This window comes from Lontra canadensis, unplaced genomic scaffold (assembly GCF_010015895.1).
Source record: "Lontra canadensis isolate GAN:19392208 unplaced genomic scaffold, GSC_riverotter_1.0 scaffold16, whole genome shotgun sequence".
Lineage (NCBI taxonomy): Eukaryota > Metazoa > Chordata > Mammalia > Carnivora > Mustelidae > Lontra > Lontra canadensis.
The window spans coordinates 22,435,501-22,458,125 of record NW_022631010.1 but is presented as its reverse complement, the minus strand read 5'-3'; positions in this window follow the sequence as shown (position 1 = coordinate 22,458,125).

Genomic DNA, 22,625 nt, shown 5'->3' with positions numbered 1-22,625 from the left:
CTGATAGGATTTAGGTAGGTGGAATGTTGAAGAGCTCCATAATCCTGTGCCTGAAATTGGAGATCTGATATTGTCTAAGAACCAGAAGTTTTGGTGGTGTTGGGGAAAACTTGTGTTCAAGGTGCAGATGCAGATACTAAACTGTTTGCTTAGGAGCTATGGCCTCAGACCCAGGAGTAATAAATCTGTCATATTTGGTAGATGTATGGTTTTACACTTCCAACGTCTGAACTATTTTAAATTCTGAAACACATTTGGCCCTACAAAGTGCCTGAAAGACTGCACTGTATGCTTCATGTCTCAGGGTAGTGAGGGGATGTGTTTTCTGAGGCCTAGATATGGGGGTGGGTGTCAGGGAACCCCACAGGCATGACTTGAAAAGCACCTATCCCATGGGCAGCAGGAAAAAGGTAGATGTCTTAAGAATTTTAGATGTACAAACTCTCCAGTGTCTCCTGTTTATAAGTCTCTACTATCACCCCCAGTAAGACTTCTGTGTAAAACTAGTCAGCCTTTGACCTTCCCAAAGTTGCTTGGTCAAGGGAGCAGGTGGGGGAACATCCAAGTTGGGCCCCTCTCCACTGGTCACATGGCCACCCTTTCAGTGTGTGAGTGTGAGTGCCTATTTCCAACTTACTCCAAAGTGCCATGTGCCACTTGCTGTTTCACATCCTTAGCCTGAGGCAGGTTAACCCCTAAAGGCACAGCCTGAGTAACGGATTTGAGCCAGAAGGCTAAGTGGGAGGTGGCCCAGGATGTGCTGGGGAAGTAGGGGAAGGACATTAATACAAGACTGGTCAAGGAGTGAGCTACTGTTGTGGGCAATTGGGGCTCACTCCTGTTGGGGGCCTCTCGGAGACTATATGGGACATGCCTCAGAATTGCCCCACTGAGCAGAGAGGAAGCCATGGAATCTATCTTCCAACTCACTGAATGTTGCACAAGGGGCAGTAAGTGATTTCCAGTCCCCAGGTGGAAAAGGAAGAGGCAAAAAAGTACTGGAGGTAGGAAGCTGTCAGGGTGCATAGAAACTGCCCACCAGCTGCAGGTGAGCACAGGGTGAGCTGAGGGGATGTGGCACACGATGTCTTCTTCAGGGATCCCACTAAGAGTTCCCACCCAACATTTGTTGATCTTGATTGGCCACACCGTTCAGCTGCCTCTCTTCTCTTGCCACTTAGAAGCCCCCTAGTGTCAGGAACTGTTTCCATTCATAGCTGTATCCTCCATGCCTAGCATGATGTATGGGTCAGATCAGTGTCCAGTTAGGATTTCCCAAATGAACAAATTCCACCATATTTGTCTCAGCTTCCCCCTGGGTTCTTTACTCCAATTGTTCTCCACAGACCACTGCATGTAAGATGGCAGTTTCCTCTGCTGCCACTGACCGAAGGCAGGGTTGGCAAAGAACCCATTCCATGTCTCCACATTAACCACTTTTGGCCCTCCTTCTGGATGCTGAGCCAGGAGTTCTCTGTGGCTGGACTGGGTCATTGCCCAGCTTCTTGCCCCCTCCTGGCAGGAAGCAAAACTTTACTCTAGGTGCCTCTGCAGGATCAGGCAGGGTCCTCACTTACACTCCACACATAGCTCTCACACTTGCCATCATAAAAGTTTCAGAGGTGTTTGGCTTTCTTTGGGTTTCCAAAAATAAGCAGACTCATTGCTACCCAGATGTCTGGCTGGTGCCTGGTTCTCAGGTAGTTTTATTCACCAGTTTTATAGTGATGTAGAGGGAAGTCTCTTCTGTCAGCATAGGGTAAACTTAATCCCCTAAGCAGGAACTGATCCAAAATTTCCATACAGGCAGGGCTTAGGGTCAGCCATCTGGTTGGAAGGGGGAACAGGGAACTTATATAGAACTATCTTAATATGACAAGCACCTTAATATCACTCGGGTGGTATGTTAATTTACAATAGCTTAATGGAGTTGTTGGTAGATTACAGAAAACTAAAGGATGCCATCACTTGGGTCCCTATTCCTTATGAACAAGATATCCTGTGATAGAATTGGGTGCAAATGTGATGGGTGAGAAGCAGAGAAAAGCTAGAGGAGACCTTGACATTTAGCATCCAAAAATTCACCTGACCTCTGCTAATTTTTTTAATAACATGAGTGTTTTTATAGGCAAATCAGGTTAAATCTCTGTTAGAAAGATTAACCATCACTCCTGAGCATAGATAAGTATCTTCTGTTTTTAGTATTATAATTTTCAATAATCCCCTGGTCCAGGCTCTGCCATCCAGATCCTCACCTCCTCAGCTGCTGGCACTGGAGAGGTCTCCATCTTACTAGCTGAGAAACTGTGTTTATCACATCATTAACTGATCTGTGGAGATTTTGGAATTTGTAAATCTCTGTGTTTCCCTGAATGAAAACAGATATTGTGCCAGAAATTCATTGTCAGAGAGAAACATCTAATATTGGTAATTAGCAAATAAAAAAGAGGCAAGAGTGCCCATTTAAACCAAGACTCTTCCTCACAGGATGGATGTGACTGGGTGAAGTAATGACCAGAATTCTTTCCTTCATCTACATGTGCATTTTGAAGTGGAATCATGTCCTTTCACAGACACTTAGGTTTTAAAACACAAAAGATAATATGCCTTTATGGGGTTGAAAGCATGTAAGTCTTCTTATGGTGAGGGGGTGAGTCAGTGGCAGATATGAGGTGTCCTGTGGGTTGATTTATTTTTTGCTGACCTCTAAACAGCCAAAGCAGAGATGCCGTTTTTCATGTAGCTCAGTCCCTACAAGTCCTCAGAGAGTTTTGTTACCTGCAAACTGGCCATTTCAAACTATCCCTTGCAACAGTGCCAGTCTTTGGAATTTCAGCAGTGATGACTATGAACTATGACTACATCACACCACTTATGTGTTCCTTTATGAGAGAAAATTATTGTAATTCAAACATAAACCCTATGATTTCAAATATCTGGAGTGTGGATAGCCAAGGCAGGAAGCCATGGCCATGTATAGAATAATTCCAACTTCAACTCTATCCCCATAAAACACTTAAACATCTCAGAAATCCCAATATTCTAAATCCAGATAGTCAATCTTGAAAGAAGTCTGTAAGCGTTAGAATACCTGTATTCAAAAGTCACATCAGATTAACAATGGATTCTATCATTTATTGTAAACTGTGTGTGTGTTAGCTGATACTCTTTATTTATGACTGCTGTGTTCACTTGGTGCATTTGGGCAAGGTGTATTGAATCATAAAGCTCATAAACATCTCACTGATTTAATACCTCTTTATTGTGACTATAAATGGTATATAAGCTAATGCTGATGTGCAAAGGATGATAAAATTTCCAAGTCTGTTTGTACATAGTTTAAATTGAAGAGTGTTTCAATAAGATTCCATTATAAAGCATTCTATTATTGTCAAAATGAGTGCAAAGAACAGAAGAGTAAGTATTTTAAGGTAGCTTTATGGAAGGAATTCATTTGTTTTAAAGAAGAAATGACACTGAGCATAATCAAAAGATAAAATTGCTAATCGTATGATGGCTGACATGGCTCTTCATATTCTATTGAAAGACATGCAGTTAAATGTCAAGCCTATTAACTCAAGTGCTGTAGGAAAGGCATTTCTTAAAGCACTGCCACCCAGCTGCCTCAGTTTTCCAGGTGACTATGAGTGGTTGGAGTGTATTTGTCCACATTCCAGGCCATGAGCATCCACACAGCATTGCCTCTGGTATCCTCTCTCCACTTGCTCCCCCACCTCCTGCCATTTCATCTCCTTGACACAATCCCCTCTCCTCTCTCCTCAGAATCCTCCAACAACTTCCCATGGCCAAAGAAAATGGTCTCCACTCCTAAGGATGGTGAGCTTGACACTACTACCTAATTCTTCATTCATGTCTTACAACAGATTTTATTCCAGGGAGCAATGCTCTGTTAGAAAATATCGTGTACCAGTCTCCTTTGCAGCCATAGGTAGTCTATGAGCTGTATTGGAATCCCTGAGACTTCCTTAAGAAAATGCTTTTAGGGGAAGTACCTCACCTGGAGGGGCATGGCTTGCCCTCCTTTTTCTTCTCCTTCTCAAGATCAGACCTATAACATGGACAAGATGGCAGGAGCTCCAACTGCTAACAGATAGCCTCAATGGTGGAGAATCAGAAAGATAGATAGAGCATGGGTCCCTGAAGCTGTCATACCAGCTCTAGAGAGACTTCTTATCCATGAGAGAGTTACCACCCAATATACTGAAGCTACAGAATTTGGATCTCTGTTGTAGCTGCTGATCCAATCGCTAATGGATAAGGCTGGCATGGAAGGGTCTCCGTACTTGGCTCCAAGCTTCCCTTTCAGCTTTTGTATCACTGATTTCTCAGTCTTAACTCAAGAGAACACCAAATAGACCCTCATCGTAGATTCCTATCCAGGTTTTCCAGCATGCCATTTCCAGTGATTTGTATGTTCTTCCTCCTAGAGAAAATCTACCATCAAGCCTGGTTGCTTCTTCCACCTAGCTTTTTAACATGTAACCATGTTAATCAGGACATGGATTTCTGACATCAGACTCTCTGGTTCTATCTCTTATTACTACACATGAGGTCTTCTTGAGCAACTTAAGAGGCAATGGAAGTGTCAAACTCATTGCAAGGAAAGAAATCATATTATACTAATTAAGAGAGTAGACAGTAGTCTGAACTCAGAAACCCAGATAAAGCTCTTAATAAACCCATTTCCATGAGACACTGAAATAATGCTTGAAAAAAAAATTAGGAGACAACTCTCCATGTCTCTGCTTGAGTTTCCTTTCCACAAATTGTAGACTGATGGTTTATTAAGATTTGGAAATTGTAGGAGGGGAAAAAAAGGACCGTTTTAATTTTTAACAATGTTTGTTTCAGCTCAACAGCATACATAGTTATGAATGTCTTAAAAACCATCCAGGAACTGGTAAGAGAACCTAATCGCAAATGCTTTGGTAGATGTTGGCCTATAATTTTCCTGTTAACATGAATAGTGTATTCACTCTGGTCAGTGGTGAAATAGTCACTCCTACTTTTGTGTATGTTGCCAGCATCCAGCTTATTGCACTTTTGAAGATTCAGACTCATTTTCTCAATTTTCCTTATACAAGAACAGATAAACAAGGGGCAGTAATCTGTTTTTCATTTGGTGGATTTAAAAAATCTTTTTAATGATCTTCAGAGTATATGTACCAGGAATTAGGACCGGTGGACAGGTCCTGTTCAGGGATGGGAGGTGGGGTCTGGACTTAGCTGCTTCTGGGCACCTGGCAGGTCATGCCCTTGTTCCATTACTGGTCACAGTGATGGAGTGCTTGGATGTGGTGGACTTGTCAGCTTCCTTCCATGCACATGAACCTTTATTTAATGATGTGGTCATTGGAAGATATTCTCTCAGTTCCCAGGAAGAGAAAGATCTTTCACAAACAATGTCATGATTGGAGCAACTCCTCCCAGAGCTCCCAGTCATAGAAGTCAGGCTGTACCTGCTGACCTTATTGTGTCTGAACTTCTACCTGCTATGAAAACCCCTTATGAAATAGACAAAAGCTGTTTTAAAGAAAACTGGGTTTGTGTGTGAATCAGCACTCTAAGTGAATGGCTACAGTGCTCTATTGTATAACAAAAGTGAAATGAAAGAAAGAATTCAGCTGGCTAATTAATAGGTGAAGGGGATTAAGAATACACTTGTGATGAGCATTGAATAATACATAGAACTATTGAATCACTGTATCATACATCTGAAACTAATATAACATTATATGTTTTATATTATTTATATGTATATATATAATTAATATAACACTAATTATACTTGAATAAGAATTTTTTACAAGATTTTATTTGTGTATTTGTCAGAAAGAAATAGAGACCAAGCACAAGGAGGGGGAGTTGCACGCAGAGGGAGAAGTGGTCTCCGCTCTGAGCAAGGATCACGATCCAGGACTCAATCCCAGGACTCTGGGGTCATGAGCAGAGCCAAAGGCAAACACTTCACCAGTTGAATCACCCAGGCATCCTGAATTTTTTTTCCCCTAAAGTGTCCCACTAATTCAATGATGAGTTTAGATTTTAAAATAGGATGAAAATATGAGGTAAACTTCTAGTGATGTTGCATTAAGGTTTGGCTGATTTTTCCTTTCACTATTATTTGTCATAATCTTTATCAACCAATTGATGTAACCTCAATTTATTCAAAATAGGCATATTTTACATTAATGACAGTATTCAGTCTTTACCTCTCTTTCTCTTTGCTTGTATCCCTTTTTTTTTAATTTGTTAGGTCTTAATTTAGGGCTCTGTATATAAAAACTATTCAATAATACATTGGAAACAATCTCTGTATTTGAAATTCATATCACATTCAGAAGTACCATTAACCTAATTAACAGGTGGGAAGCACAATAGGTTTAATGATTTCCTGCAGGTCAGAAATCCAGTCCATGTTTCAGATTTCAAGTGCATTAAAATATTTTCATTGAGCCAAAGTTTTTAATAGTGCTATCTGCTAAAAAACAGGCGATCATTTGCAAATTCAAAGGTGTTTATTAATTTGTCTGCTTGCTTTCCTCTCCCTCATAAGTAATGATATAAATAAGTAGTCACAAATAATACTATCTCTGTTCATCTTGTAGTGGGGGCCAGACTGGTTGCCAGGATTCCAGGGCTTTCAGTCTTGGAACCACCAGGTCTGGTGGAGATGGGGAGTGAGGAATGGAGCTGGCCACAGTGGAAGGGAAGAATATTTACACAACTGCTCCTGAGAGTCCCTATCTCCCATGTGCAGAATTCCCATCAAAATCTGGGGAACCTTCTCTGAAAAATCTGCATGTGCTCTGAGGGGTGTGTTCTCATGAGTGGATGTTTCTGCTTCTCAAGTAAAGCCTACCTAATTCTGGCTACTGCAGTGTTTGAAGCTTGCCAGTTGACCCACACCTACTCAACTGTATTATCAGGTCCTGACACCCCAATTAGAATAATGCACAATGGGTTTCCCCATAAGGACTGTATCAGACTCCTCTAACACTGCATCAGGTCCTCTGGGCTTCACCTATTTCTTGGACCAGCCACTGAAGACTCCAAGTTCTTTTTTTTTTTAAGATTTTATTTATTTATTTGACAGAGAGAGATCACAAGTAGACAGAGAGGCCAGAAGAGAGAGGGAGAAGCAGGTTCCCTGCTGAGCAGAGAGCCAGATGCAGGGCTTGATCCCAGGACCCTGAGACCATGACCTGGGCCAAAGGCAGAGGCTTTACTCACTGAGCCACCCAGGTGCCCCCAAGTTCCTTTTTGCAGGCGCAATTCACTGATGTCCATAGAGCCAGTCCTTACTGGCTTGGGAGTACTAAAGTAGCCATTATTTAAAAATTAACATATAAACTATAACTAAATAAATTATAGAAGAAAAAAGGCAAAGAATATTTAAAACTCATTACTTTTTACCCATTTTACTATATTTTAATATTATTTGTTCTCTAGAGCAAATTCTATTGTATCTGTATGATGCCGATTGTACCCGTCTGATGAACATACCAAATAAGGCACCATTTTTCCATGTCTTTACTGAAATCAGCCATGGTGAGAATTCACACCATGAAAATAGGAGAACAAGTTGTCAAACATTTAGTACCACCACACTGGTGCAATCTGCCAGCACATGTCCTCATAATGCCTAGCAAACCTTTGACTTCCTGCCCTGGGTCTTAATCAGCAATCTGAGTTGGGACACCATAGATCATGCTTGGAGCCTGCCATGTGCCACCTGAAGGCGCTGGGGTGTGAACACCTTGTGGAGTTACTACTCTTTGACAAATGGGAGATGGGAGCCAGTGACTAAATTTTTGTCCCTGTCTTTCCTGGACAGCCTGTCCTACTTAAACCCATCTAAGAACATAACTTTGTTCTTAGAACTGAGCAAACAGCTGCATTCAATGGCAGCTGGCATCACCTAATCTTCTAGTATTAGCCCCCCCTCCTTAGCCCCACTTCCTCATTCCTCTGCTCTGGGATTGAACTCTCTAATAAAAATATCATGTTGCCTCTGGCTCTGCCTTCTAGGGAGGTCAAGGTAAGATGAGTCCAATAAAGGAAAGGTAGTGTAGAGGGGGCCATGCTGGGAAGACAAGGAATGGTGCTAGATCCAAGGCCAGAAGCAGTGGGGCTGTCATAACCCCCCGTTTATGCAGCGACAGTCAGCAGAAGCTGGAGGGTGAGTATTTTGAAAAGATTGGAGACCTTCTGCCAATAAGCACAGACAACCTGAAACAACACATGGGGAGGAACACAGGAAAGTAAACACCCAGACCACACTCCATTCTCTCTGTCTTATCTCTTCCCAGCATGCCTTGCTGACCAAACACAACTGGGAGGGCAGAGATCAGGAGGGGATTGGGTGGAAGGAAGGGCAAATGGAAAATGTTCCTCATCATATCCTAGAGCAAAATCTGTCCATTAGCATTCACAAGACTCAAGTGCCCTTTCCACCCAGGAGAGAGTCTGGTCATAATATTGACCAGCTGTCTCAGAGCAGCAAGCACACAGCTAATCAGCTGTATGTGTGTGTGTGAGAAAAAAAAAAAAAACAAAACAAAACAAAGACAAAACTGATTCTGGAAGAAAAAAGGACAGGAACTTAAAAACAAGTTTATTACATATTTATACAACGAGAACAGGATGAGTAAAAAGAATAATCAGATAAGAGTTTTTAGAAATTAAAAAATTATTAAGGAAGTAATTCCAATAGATGAACTAGAAGATAAATGGAAACAAGTTTTCCAGATCCTAAGGCAAAACTTTAGAAACTATGAGTCTGTAGCTAAGAGTCACAAAAGTTGAATCTAAAATAGTAACCCAGGAAGAGAAAAAAAAATGTGAAGAACATATTAGGGTTAGCAACATTTGTTTCTAGATATGTCTCCTAAGGTGAGAAAAACAGAAGCAAAAATGAACTATTGGGACGACATCAAAATAAAAAGCTTTTGCTCAGTAAAGGAAACCATCAACAAAACAAAGAGATAACCTACTGAATGGGAGAAATATTTTCAAATGATATATCTGATAAGAGGTTAATAGGGTCAACATAGGTAAAGAATATATACAACTCAAGTAATGCATGGAAAAAAAAACAGGCAAACAACCTAAATAGATGTTTTCCCAAAGAAGACATACATCCAGATGACCAAGACATATGAGAAGATGCTCAACATCATTAATCATCAGGGAAATGCAAATCAAAATCACAGTGAGATATCATCATAGTCCTGTTAGAATGTCTGCAAAAAAAAAAGGACAAGAAGTAACAAGTGCTGGTGAGGATATGGAGTAAATAGAATCCTCGCGCATGGTGGGATTGTAAATTTGTGTAGCCACTGTGGAAAACAGTATGGAAGTTCCTCAAATATTAAAAATAGAATTACCAAAGGATCCAGTAATTCCAGTATTAGGTATTTACTCAAAGAAAACAAAAACACTAATTTGATGTTTGTTTATTTGCAATTTGTTTATTGCCACACTATTTATAATAGCCTAGGTATGAAAGAAGCCTAAGTGCCCATCAATAGATGAATGAATAAAGAAGATGTGCTACACACACACACACACACACAAACACACACACACACAAATACTATACTGCCATAAAAAAGATGAGGTTGTACCATCTGAGACAACAATAAAAAATGGAGGCTCTTACTCCTAGAATAAATGAGACAGAAGAGAGAATTAGTGATATAGAAGAACAAATGATGGAGACTAAAGAAGCTGAGCAAAAGAGAGACAAACAACTACTGGACCATGTAAGACCACATATGACCATGTAAGATAAAACAATATTAGAGTAATTGGGACCCCAGAAGAAGAAGAAGGAGGGGGGCAGAAGGTATATTGGAGCAAATTAGAATAGAGAATTTCCCTTATATGGCAAAGGGAACAAGCATCAAAATCCAGGAGGCACAGAGAACTCCCCCTCAAAATCAATAAAAGTAAGTCCATACCCCATCATCCAATAGAAAACTTGCAAGTCTTACTAACAAAGAGAAAAATCCTGAAAGCAGCTCAGGACAAGAGGTCTGTAATATTAGATTGGCAGCAGACCTATCCACAGAGACTGGGCAGGCCAGAAAGGACTGGCATAATATATTCAGAGTACCAAATGAGAAAAATATGCAGCCAAGGATACTATATCCAGCTAGGCTGTCACTGAAAATAGGAGAGATAAAAAACTTCCAGGACAAACACAAATTAAAAGAATTTGCAAACACCAAACCAGCTCTACAGGAAATATTGAAAGCGGTCCTCTAAGCAAAGAGAGAGCCTAAAAGTAATAGACCAGAAAGGAACAGAGACCATATACAGTAACAGTCACCTTACAGGCAATACAATACAATGACACTAAATTCATCTTCCAATAGTTACCCTGAATGTACTGGGCTAAAAGCCACAATCAAAAGACACAGGGTAACAAAATGGATTAAAAAAAAAAAAAAGACCCATCGATATGCTGTCTACAAGAAACTCATTTTAGACCCAAAGACACCTCCAGATTTAAAGTGAGGGGGTGGAAAACAATTTACCATGCTAATGGACATCAAAAGAAAGCTGAGGTGGCAATCCTTATATCAGGTAAATTAGATTTTAAGCCAACTACTATAATAAGAGATGAGAAGGGACACTATATCATACTTAAAGGGTCTGTCCAACAGGAAGATCTAACAACTATAAATATCTATGCCCCTAACATGGGAGCAGCCAATTATATAAACCAATTAATAACAAAATCAAAGAAAGACATTGACAACAATACAATAATAGGAGGGGACATTAACACTCCCCTCAGTGAAATGGACAGATCATCCAAGCAAAAGATCAACAAGGAAATAAAGACCTTAAATGTCACACTGGATCAGATGGACATCACAGATATATTAAGAATATTCCATCCCAAAGCAACAGAATACACATCCTTCTCTAGTGTATATGGAACACTCTCCAGAATAGATTACTACCTGAGTCAAAAATTAGGTCTCAACTGGTACCAAAAGTTGGGAATCATTCCCTGCATATTTTCAGAACTCAATGCTCTGAAACTAGAACTCAACCACAAGAGGAAAGTTGGAAAGAACTAAATACATGGAAGCTAAAGATCATCCAACTGAAGAATGAATGGGTCAACCAGGGAATTAAAGAATAATTGAAAAAAATCATGGAAAGAAATGAAAATGAAAACACAACTCTTCAAAATCATTGGGACATAACAAAGGAAGTCCTGAGAGGAAAGTATATAGCAATACAAGATTTTCTCAAGAAATAAGAAAGGTCTCAAGTATACAACTTAACCCTACTCCTAAAGGAGCTGGAGAAGGAAGAGCCAAGAAAACCTACACCCAGCAGGAGAAGAGAAATCATAAAGATCAGAGCAGAAATCAATGAAATCGAAACCAAAAGAACAGTAGAACAAATCAACAAAACTAGGAGCTTGTTCTTTGAAAGAATAAGATGGATAAATGCCTGGCCAGACATATCAAAAAGAAAAAAGATAGGACCCAAATTAATAAAATCATGATTGAAAGAGGAGAGATTGCAATCAACACCAAAGAAATACAATTATGAACATATTATGAGCAACTATACACCAGCAAATTTGACAATCTGGAAGAAATGGATGCATTCCTAAAGATGTATAAACTACCAAAAATTAACCAGGAAGAAATAGAAAACCTGAACAGACACATAACCAGTTAGAAGATTGAAGCAATCATCAAAAATCTGCCAACAAACAAGAGCCCAGGGCCAGAAGGATTCCCAGGGGAATACTATCAATCATTTAAAGAAGAATTAATTCCTATTCTTTCGAAACTGTTCCAAATAATAGAAATGGAAGGAAAACTTCGAAACTCATTTTCAGCATTACCTTGATCCCCTAGCCAGGCAAATATCCCATCAAAAAGGAGAATTACAGATCCTTGATGAACATGGATGCAAAAATTCTCACAAAAATACTAGCCAATAGGATCCAACAGTTCATTAAAAGGATTATTTACCATGACCAGTGGGATTTATTCCTGGGCTGCAAGATTAGTTCAACATCCACAAATCAATGAATGTGATCAATACATTAATAAAAGAAAGAACAAGAATCATATGATACTCTCAATAGATGGTGAAGAAACATTTGACAAAGTACAACATACTTTCTTGATCAAAACTCTTTGAAGTGCAGGGATAAGGGGTACATACCTCAATATCATCAAAGCCATCTGTGAAAAACCCACAGCAAATATCATTCTCAATGGAGAAAAACTGAGAGCTTTTCCCCTAAGGTCAGGAACATGGCAGGGATGTCCATTATCACTACTGCTGTTCAACATAGTACTAGAAGTTCTAGCCTTAGCAATCAGATTAGAAAAATAAATTAAAGGCACCTGAATCAGCAAAGAAGTCAAACTCTTACTCTTTGCAGATGGTATGATACTATATGTGGAAAACACAAAAGACCACCCAAATCTGCTAGAACTTGTACAGGAATTCAATAAAGTGTCAGGATATAAAATCAGTGCACAGAAATCAGTTGCATTTCTATACACCAACAGCAAGACAGAAGAAAGAGAAATTAAGGAGTCAATCCCATTTACAATTGGACCCCAAACCATAAGATACCTAGGAATAAACCTAAACAAATAGGCAAAAAATCTGTACTCAGAAAACTATAAAGTACTCATGAAAGAAATTGAGGAAGACATGAAGAAATGGAGAAGCATTCCATGCTCATGGATTGGAAGAACAAATATTGTGAAAATGTCTATGCTACCTAGAGCAATCTATACATTTAACAGGTCCCTCTCAAAATACCATCAATGTTTTTTAAAGAAATGAAACAAATAATCCTAAAATTTATATGAAAACAGAGAAGACCCCAAATAGCTAGAGGAATGTTGAAAAAGAAAGCCGAAGTTGGTGGCATTATAATTCCAGGCTTCAAGCTTCATTACAGAGCTGTAATCATCAAGACAAAAACAACACATAGATCAATGGAACAGAATAGAGAGCCTAGAAATGGACCCTCAAATCTATGGTCAACTAATCTACCACAAAGCAAGAAAGACTGACCAATGGAAAAAAGACAGTCCCTTCAACAAATAGTGTTGGGAAAACTGGACAGCCACATGCATAAAAATGAAACCAGACCATTTCCTTACACCAGACACAAAAGTAGACTCAAAATGGATGAAAGACCTCAATGTGAGTCAGAAATCCATCAAAATCCTTGAGGAGAACACAGGCAGCAACCTCTTTAACCTCAGCTGCAGCAACTTCCTCCTAGAGACATTTCAAAGGTAAGAGAAACAAGGGCAAAAATGAACTATTGGGACTTCATCAAGATCAAAAGCTTTTGCACAGCAAAGGAAACAGTAAACAGAACCAAAAGACAACTGACAGAATGGGAGAAGATATTTGCAAACGACATATCAGATAAAGGGCTAGTATCCAAAATCTATAAAGAACTTATCAAACTCAACAGCCAAAGAACAAATAATCCAATCAGGAAATGGGCAGAAGACATGAACAGACATTTCTGCAAAGAAGACATCCAGATGGCCAACAGACACATGAAAAACTGCTCCACATCATTTGGCATCAGGGAAATACAAATCAAAACCACAATGCAATACTGCCACACACGAGTCAGAATGGCTTAAATTAACAATTCAGGAAATGACAGATATTGGCAAGTATACGGAGAAAGGGGAACCCTCCTACACTGTTGGTGGGAATGCAAGCTGGTGTAGCCACTCTGGAAAATAGTATGGAGGTTCCTCAAAAAGTTGAAAATAGAACTACCCTATGACCCAGCAATCACACTACTGTGTATTTATCCTAAAGATACAAATGTAGTGACTCAAAGCATCACATGTACCCGAATGTTTATAACAGAAATGTGCACAATAGCCAAACTAAGGAAAGAACCTAGATGTCCATCAACAGATGAATGGATAAAGAAGATTTGGTATATATATACAATGGAATGCTATGCAGCCATTAAAAGAAACAAAATCTTGCATTTTTGCGATGACGTGGATGGAAATAGAGGGTATTATGCTGAGCGAAATAAGTCAATCAGAAAGACAATTATCATACGATATCTCTGATATGAAGAATTTGAGAGGAAGAGTGAGGTGTTGTGGGGGCTAGTGAAGGAAAAAAAAATGAAACAAGATGGGATCGGGAGGGAGACAAACCATAAGAGACTCTTAATCTCAGGGAAAAAACTGAGGGTTGCTGTGGGGGTAAAGGGGGTAGGTATAGGGTGGCTGGGTCATAGACATTGGGGAAGGTATGTGCTATGGTAAGTGCTATGAAATGCGCAAACCTGATAATTCACAGACCTGTACTTCTAGGACAAATAATACATTAGATGTTAATAAAAAAATAAAAGAACATATTGAAAATAGATGATAATTAATAGGTAGATAGATAAATGATAGATAAAATATGAAATTGTTCCAGGGCTAAAAATTCACGTCTTCAAAAGGGCTAGGCCTTTGTACCCCTTTATTGACCAGTCACTGGACAAGGACTGCCTTCAGGGAGGGGGTTGGTGGGTGTAAAACAGTGGCTATCTTCACCCAAGGCAATTCCTGGAGAGGGATTCAGCTGGTAGCCATCAGCAATCAATGCCTCTGGAAGCAGGGAAAGAGTCCTGGGTTTTCAAAGGGAACCTGATGGTACACCTCTTGCGCTGCTCAAGTCCAGTTGCTGAAAGAGACATTCATCCCATCTGGGAATGAGCTTCTCCAGGATTCTGGCTGGGCACTTCTCCTGGGGAAACAGAGAAGAGGAAGGGCAGTGAGATTAGCTGTAATCCCTGTAACTGCTGCTGGTCTGGAGGCTGGAGCTGATTCTCATCATCTCCCTCCTCTATTTTATCCCCTCACTTCTCATCCCCTCTGGCACCTCTGCTGGCCCGAGATTCTTTCTCTGGCATATACTATATACAGTTCTGGAGGCTGAGAGTCTGAGATCAGGTTGCTGGCATGGTTGAGGGAGGGCCATCTTCCGGGTCTCTGACTTCCTGCTGTATCCTCAGGTGGTGGATGGGGGGAGGGAACTCTCTCAGATCTCTTTTATAAGAGCTCAAATCCCACTCACGAGGACTCTGCCCTAAGCACCTCTCAAAGACCCCACCTCCTAAATGAGGGTTAGGTTTCCACATATGGGTCAGGGACTTTGGGGGGTGGGGGGAAACACTCAGACTAAAGCTACCTCTATGTCAGTGGCTCTCAACAGGGGGATGATTTTGCCAGCAGTGGATATTTGTGGATGTGCGGGAACATTTGGATCACAGCGAGAGGGGGAGGGGCAATACTACTGGCATCTATCAGGTGGGGGCCAGGGATGCTCCTGAACATCCCACAATGCACAGGACAGCCCCACACAACAAAGAATTACCTGGCTCAAAATGTCAGCAGTGCCAAAGTGGAGAAGCTCTGCTCTATGTGATAAAACACATTATGCTGAGTGAAATAAGTCAAGCAGAGAGAGTCAAGTATCATATGGTTTCACTTATTTGTGGAGCATAACAAATAGCATGGAGGACAAGGGGAGATGGAGAGGAGAAGGGACTTGAGGGAAATTGAAAGAGGAGGTGAACCATGAGAGACTATGGACTCTGAAAAACAATCTGAGGGTTTTGAAGGGGCAGGGGGTGGGAGGTTGGGGGAACCAGGTGGTGGGTATTGGAGAGGGCACGGATTGCATGGAGCACTGGGTCTGGTGCAAAAAAATGAATACTGTTACACTGAAAAGAAATTAAAAAAAAAAAAGTATAAAAAAACCCCCAAAACACAGGGCTTCATTAGCACGAGATATTTGGGCCCAGACTGCAACTTACCATGAGCTTTGAGAAAAGCATCCCTCACTTTCACCTGGTTTCATTTCTTACTCTGTCAACAAATGACTGTGGATTCAGAAACACAGATCATCTCTGTGCCCCATCCCTGAATCTGGACTTAAAAGAAATTGATTCCCAAGGCTCACATGATCACAGGCCTGCTGTACCTTCACAGTTACCTCTGAGTTTAGGACTTGTTTATTTTCTTTATGGAAATGTTGGTTCTGAGAAAAAAAGTTCACTTGGCAAACTGAGGGGGAAAAAAATGAAACAGAAACATTCCAGAAAGATTTTTCAGGGGCTGCCTCGCTCTGAGGTACCTAAAGTAAAATGTACAAATTTTTAAAAAGAAAAGTAAGACAAGCTAGCATCCAACAAACCACAGAAGTCATACAGGTGTTGTCTTTGCAACCTGGGACTTTTGCAACCTGTCTTTATAGTTGAGGAAGATGCAAGCAGGGCTGGAGCTCCAGAGGGTGGGATTGTCTGGGGAAGGAGCCCCACCCCCACCCTGCAAAGACTTGCCAGGCCCTGCACCTGTGCCCTTGTTCTGTCTTTGGCCAGGGGCTAACCCCAGAATAGCATATTGTCAGCCAACCACATTCCCAGGCAGCACCTCCTTTCCTAAATAGGGAACTGAGTTGTGTCTCAGCCTGGATCCCCAGAAGCAGACCCTGAGACAGGCATTTGTATAAAAAGGATTTATGATGAAGTATTCCCAGGAAAAACAGGAAAGTGGGGTAGTAGATGAGAAAAGAGAGCAAGGGTAAATCAGTGAAATCTCAGGCAAAATTCCACTGGGAGCAACTTTGGCTCAGCTCTGGGGAAGGGCACAATTGGAGTTGAGTGATCAGTTGGCCAGCCCTGTTCTGCACCCCTGCACCACGCTGCCTGGACCTGGTGAATCACAGGTCAGGGCTGCCCTCAGCGGCAGTAATTCCCAGGCACCTAAAGTGAGTTTCCACAGGTTAGGAACAGCCCTGCCAGGGAGACTCAGGCGTTATCTGTAGAAGGTGGAAACATCCCAAGTGCTGGTGTGCTTGAAAATGCAAAGGGCTCAAAGATTCACGGGGTAGAGCTCTGACAACACCCAATCCAGACTGAAACCTAAATCTACATTAACTGAAACAGAGAAGGAAATTTGAAAATAGAACCAAATATTTTAAAAGTTTGTATAATGATTTATTTAAAAGTAACCCTAACATTTTTTTCTTAAAAAATCCACGATGATGGAGGAGTGATGGGGGGCAAGTAAGGAAATGTTGGTAAAAGGGTACAAACGTTCAGCTATTAGATAAACTCAGTCTGAGGATCCAATGTAAAATCTGGTGACTACAGTTGATCACATTATATTATTTAACTGAAATTTGCTAAGAGAACAAATTCTAAACCCCCCAAAAGATAAATATGTGAATTGATGGATATCAGTTAGATAGTGGGAACCCTTGTATGATGTATACATCTATCAAATCACCACGATGCACATTTTAAATATCTCACAAATTTATTTGTTAATTATACTTAAGTAAAGGTGAAAAAATCAGGGTGGTATTAATGCTTTGACACCTACAGAGCTCACCTGTCTGCAGCACTGAGGCTTCAACAACCCTGCCTGGAGAGGTCTATAGCAGACACAGAGATATTGGAGAGGTCTTGCAGACACAACGACTGATCAGAGTCTTCCCCGCAGCATAATATCTATGGGAGAACAAATAAGCCAAAGGGGTGGGAAGCCCTGTGCTTCAGCAGGCAAATTTAACGCATTTCCATAGCTACAGTAACGGACTTTGCCTCAATAAGGCCTTTGGGTTGTGAAAAAGAAAGTCCATCAGTGACTTCAACAAACACTGGAGGATTTAGTTATGGTGAATCAGAAGTTATCCTTAAAATGATTTTCCTCTAAGTCATACTGCGGAAGCTTGCTTACAGACTTACTTTTCCTTCTCTCAATATTTTTTTTTCCTTCAGTCTCTACATAGAAGCTTCCTGAAAGAAATTTTAGAACTCTTATTTCTTTGCTTCTTATAGGGGTGGGAAATGGATCAAAGACATCTCCCCACTGCACATCATGGTTCAGAGTTAGATTTCCCATGATGAATTTGATCATTGTTGATAGTGACCAGACAACTGATCCAAATACTGTTGCCCTTGAAATCTAAGTTATCTCTCTGGATGGTTTATGTGAGCTTAGCCAGAAATTGTCAGATCTCTATGAAGAACTATGTAAGCACAAGTGGAATAACTCAGTTAGCTTTTTCTTTTATTTTTCTTATTTATCACATTTACTTACTTGCTTTATGGTTTCTTAGAATAGTTTTACAGAAAAATTGAGATGGAAGTAAAAAGAGTTCCTATATAATCCCCTGCCCACAGATTCCCCTATTATCAGCATCTTACACTAGTATTGTACATTTAGTACAATTAATTAATTAGTTATTGAATTAATAATTGAATAATCAAATAATTAATAATATATAATTAATTATATGATTAATTATTGAATCAATATTTGAATTATTGAATAATTAATAATTATATGAATAATTGAATTAATAATTAATCATTCAATTAATGAATTAATTAATGAATATTGACACATTCTTATTAAACAGTTTATAGTTTATTCAGATTTCCTTAATTTTGAACCTGACATCCCTTTCCTGTCCCAAGATCCCATTAAGGAGACCGCATTACACTTGGTCATCATGTCTTCTTGGGCTCCTCTTGTCTGTGACAGTTTTTCAGACTTCCTTTGTTTTTGATGACTTTGGTAGTTATTTTTTAAAATTTAAATTTAGTTTAATTTAAATATTGGTTTCTGGAGTAGAATTCAGTGATTCATCACTTACATACAGTACCCAGTGCTTATCACAAGTGCCCTCTTTAAGACCCATCATGCATCTATCTCATCCCCCACCCACCCCTCCATCAACTGTCTGTTCTCTATCATTAAGAATCAGCTATGGCTTGTTTCCCTCTCTCCTTCTTTTCTTTACCCCCTTCCCACATATTCATCTGTTTTCTTCCTTAAATTCCACAGAGATCTTATGGTATTGGATCTGACTGACATTTCATTTAGTATGATATACACAAGCACTTTCCATGTCATTGTGAGTGGCAAGATTTCATTTTTTGGATTGCTAAATAGTATTCCATTGTATTTTTTGTATATATATATATATACCACCTCTTCTTTATCCACTCATCAGGTGATAGACATTTGGGCTCTCTCCATAGTTTGGCTATTGTTGATAATGTTGCTATAAACATCAAGGTGCATGTACCCCTGTGAATCTGTATTTTTGTATCCTTCGGGTAAATACCTAGTAGTGCAATTGCTGGATCATAGGATAGTTCTATTTTTACCTTTCTTAGGAACCTCCAAACTGTTCTCCAGAGTAGCTGCACCAGTTTGCATTCCTACCAACAGGACAAGAGTGTTCCCCTTTCTCTTTATCCTCGCCAATACCTGCTGTTTCCTGTGTTGCTAATGTTAGCCACTCAGACAGCATGAGGTGGTATCTCATCGTGGTTTTGATTTGCATTTCCTTGATGTTGAGTAATGTTCAGCATCTTTTCATGTGTCTGTTAGCCATCTGGATGTCTTCTTTGGAAAAGTGCCTATTCATGTCTTCTGTTTTGATAAGTTCCTGGCCAGGTATATTGCAGGATGTCCCTCTCTTAAGATTTGTCTGGTGTTTTTCTCGTCATTAAAAGAATATTATGGGTTTTCAGAAGGAAGATCACAGCCATTTTCTTCACTTCATATCAAGGGCACACAGTATGAACATGAATATGACTCCTGATATCGCCTTTGAACACCTGGTTGGGGTAGTATTTGTCAGGTTTCCTTACTCTCAAGCTCCTCTTTTATTTCCCCCTTCCATACAGTGTTTTGGAAGGAAGTCACTGCGTGCAGCCCATACTTAAGGAATAGGACATTGTGCTCCACAACGTTGAGACTGGAATATCCACATAATCCACTTGGAATTCTGCCTGAGAAATTTGTGTCTTCTCTGCCATTAATTATTCATCATTTGTTTATATCAGTATGGGCTCATAGATATTTATTATTTTACTCCTGCCTTATTTAATACCATTTTATTTCTTTTGCTCACATTGTTCTAGCTTTGGCCACTGGGGTCTCTTTCAGCTGGCTCCAGGGGTCATACATAGTCTTATTAGTGTGTGTGTCAGATTTTTTAGTGCTTTTTAAATTTTATATCACTACAAGGCTCCAGGGTAATCTGGTATATTTCGCACCCAAGTTGTCAAATGAGCCATTTCTCCAAGGAGCACTGATTCCTTTTATTGGAGAATGGTATTAGAAACCAAGATCTGGGCACTAGGTATATTCATTGCTAGGAGGGTGTCTTTTCTTCTAGGGTGTCTCAAGCTGACAAAGCCAAGAAATGCATGTATAAACACACATACCTCCCTGTTACCATGTGTACTTATATGGAGTTAAACAGGAACTCTTACTGATATCTCTAACTTCAACCCACCACCATAGGGCTCACTCTAGCCTCATCTCCTTGCTCATATATAAATTCGCCCTCCGATAATGAGAAACTGGCTCTGATCATCACCATCCATTAGCTTAAGTGTTCTGTTCCATATACAGGTATAATGGTATCAAAATTGTGAACCCTTCCCCTATGGGAAACGAGTTTATCAAATAGAGTGCAATGGTTTTGTGCCATTTTCAGAGTGGCTTGGGCCAACACCTTTCCCTTTATCCCCTCACCCCAACATTCTTCAGTGAAGTTATTTCATATTTGCAATACAATTAGATTGTCTTGTTATAGTCTCTGTTTGCCGCCTGGGATTCTGCTTAACTTGTTTCAGATTTGTAACTTTGAAGTAGTTTTTCTCTTTCTTTCAGAGTGCATCAAATAGAAAACATAAATAGCAAAATCATTTTCACTGGTAATCCAGTGACATAAAAATGTTGCCATCAACTATCTGAGTACTGAGAAGGTGTAAAGCATGCCACATGTTGAGGAAAGTGATGAATTGTTTAACTCCTATGTAACTCTGTATTCAGTTTTCCTCTGGATCACAAAATAATAAGAGTGGTCTCTACCTCTCAGGGTTTTCATAAGCTTTAAATGAGTTTAATACACCTGATAGCCTCAAAAGAGATCCTAGCACCTAGAAAATGCTTCACAAATGCCCCAATTCTTGATACTACCAACAAGCTTTCAGTGGAAGAACCCTATGACATGAATACATTTTTAGTTATATATAACAGAAAAACTACTCTAAATCTTGGTACATTAGAAACAACAATCATTTCATTATATTTCCAGTCTGTTGGTTGACTTGGCTCAGTTGGGTGTTTTTCTGCTTCACATAATGTTGGCTCAACTGTAAACAACTATGCAGGGGTTTGACTGAACTGGATGTCCAGAATGTGACACTCACATGGGTGTTTCATATGGGGTGCTTGAGGTTGGCTCTTGGCTGGGAGTTGTGCTAGGACCATAGACTAAGTGTCTCAGGGATCTGCTGTGTGGCTTGGGCTCCTTACCACATGGTGACTGTGTTTTAAGAATAAGAAAGTGGAAGCCACCAGGGTTCTTAAGCCTCAGGCTCGGAAGTCTCCGAATATCACTCTTCTTCGCAGTGTACTGGCCAAAGCAGTTACAAGGACATCCCAGATACATGGAGAGGATAAATAAATGCCACCTTTCAATGGTAAAGTGACATGTACATAAAGATGAGGAAAGGAAATTATGGTGGCCATTGTTGGGCACGATCTACCACAGAACTCAAGCAAATGCACAAAATGTTGGGTGAATGCAATATCTTTATGTTGGTCAGCCTGCCAGAGCCATTGCTACCAGTTCTGCTTCCAGTCTCCTTTCTTTATCTTCTTCCCAGTAGTTCTTTCTTTGTGTGAACTGAACCTGACTTCTGAAAGCATTCTAAACTTAGGATGCCTACATTTTTCCAGAGACTGAAAGTCTTCTGGCATAGACTTACTTCCCAGGATTGACTGTCTCCTGCATCCCACAGAAGTATCCTTAGTGTAATGGGTTCTCTCTCATGCCTATACTTAGGGCCTGAAGCCCAATTGCCTCTGTGGGGTTTCATGGAATCTCGATCCCACCCTGCCCATATAGAAGCTGATCTATTGCTCCCAAAACTCTGGTTCTAACATTGATAGAGAATGGGATGGGAGTGGATGGATAACCATGAAAATGTCCATAGATCTTAATAAGTTAAACAGGTTCTGATTGAACATAGAATGAAGACTCTGATTGAGGCTGTGCAATTAGGACCAGGCATAGAATGCAGAAAGAATGGAGAGGGTGGAGGAATCTTGGCTTGGAGGGGGAAAAAGGTGGGGGTGGTTAGCAAAATTGGGGTGTAGGGCCTGATGATGACAGGCAGACAAAGAAATTGAGATTTGTTGTGATAAGAAGTGGTAAGCTACTGTACATTCTTGAGCGAAGGTGTGGCCTGATGAAATCATGATTAAACAAGATAAGTACAAAAGTAGAATGTAGGATAAAGTGGAGGAACTAAAACCAAGGAGGCCAAGGGTTACTGGGTTCATGGATGATGAGTGCTAGGGTTAAGGGCGCTGCAATGGAAATGTCAGAAAAAGGATGGATATGAGACAATTTGAAGGAAAAAAATCTAAAGGGCAGTGAATTCTTAGAAGTTAAGCAAGAGATGACTAATAAGTGGACTAATGAGATAGACAGTAGGAGGCTGCTGAGGGCTCTGGGGAGGG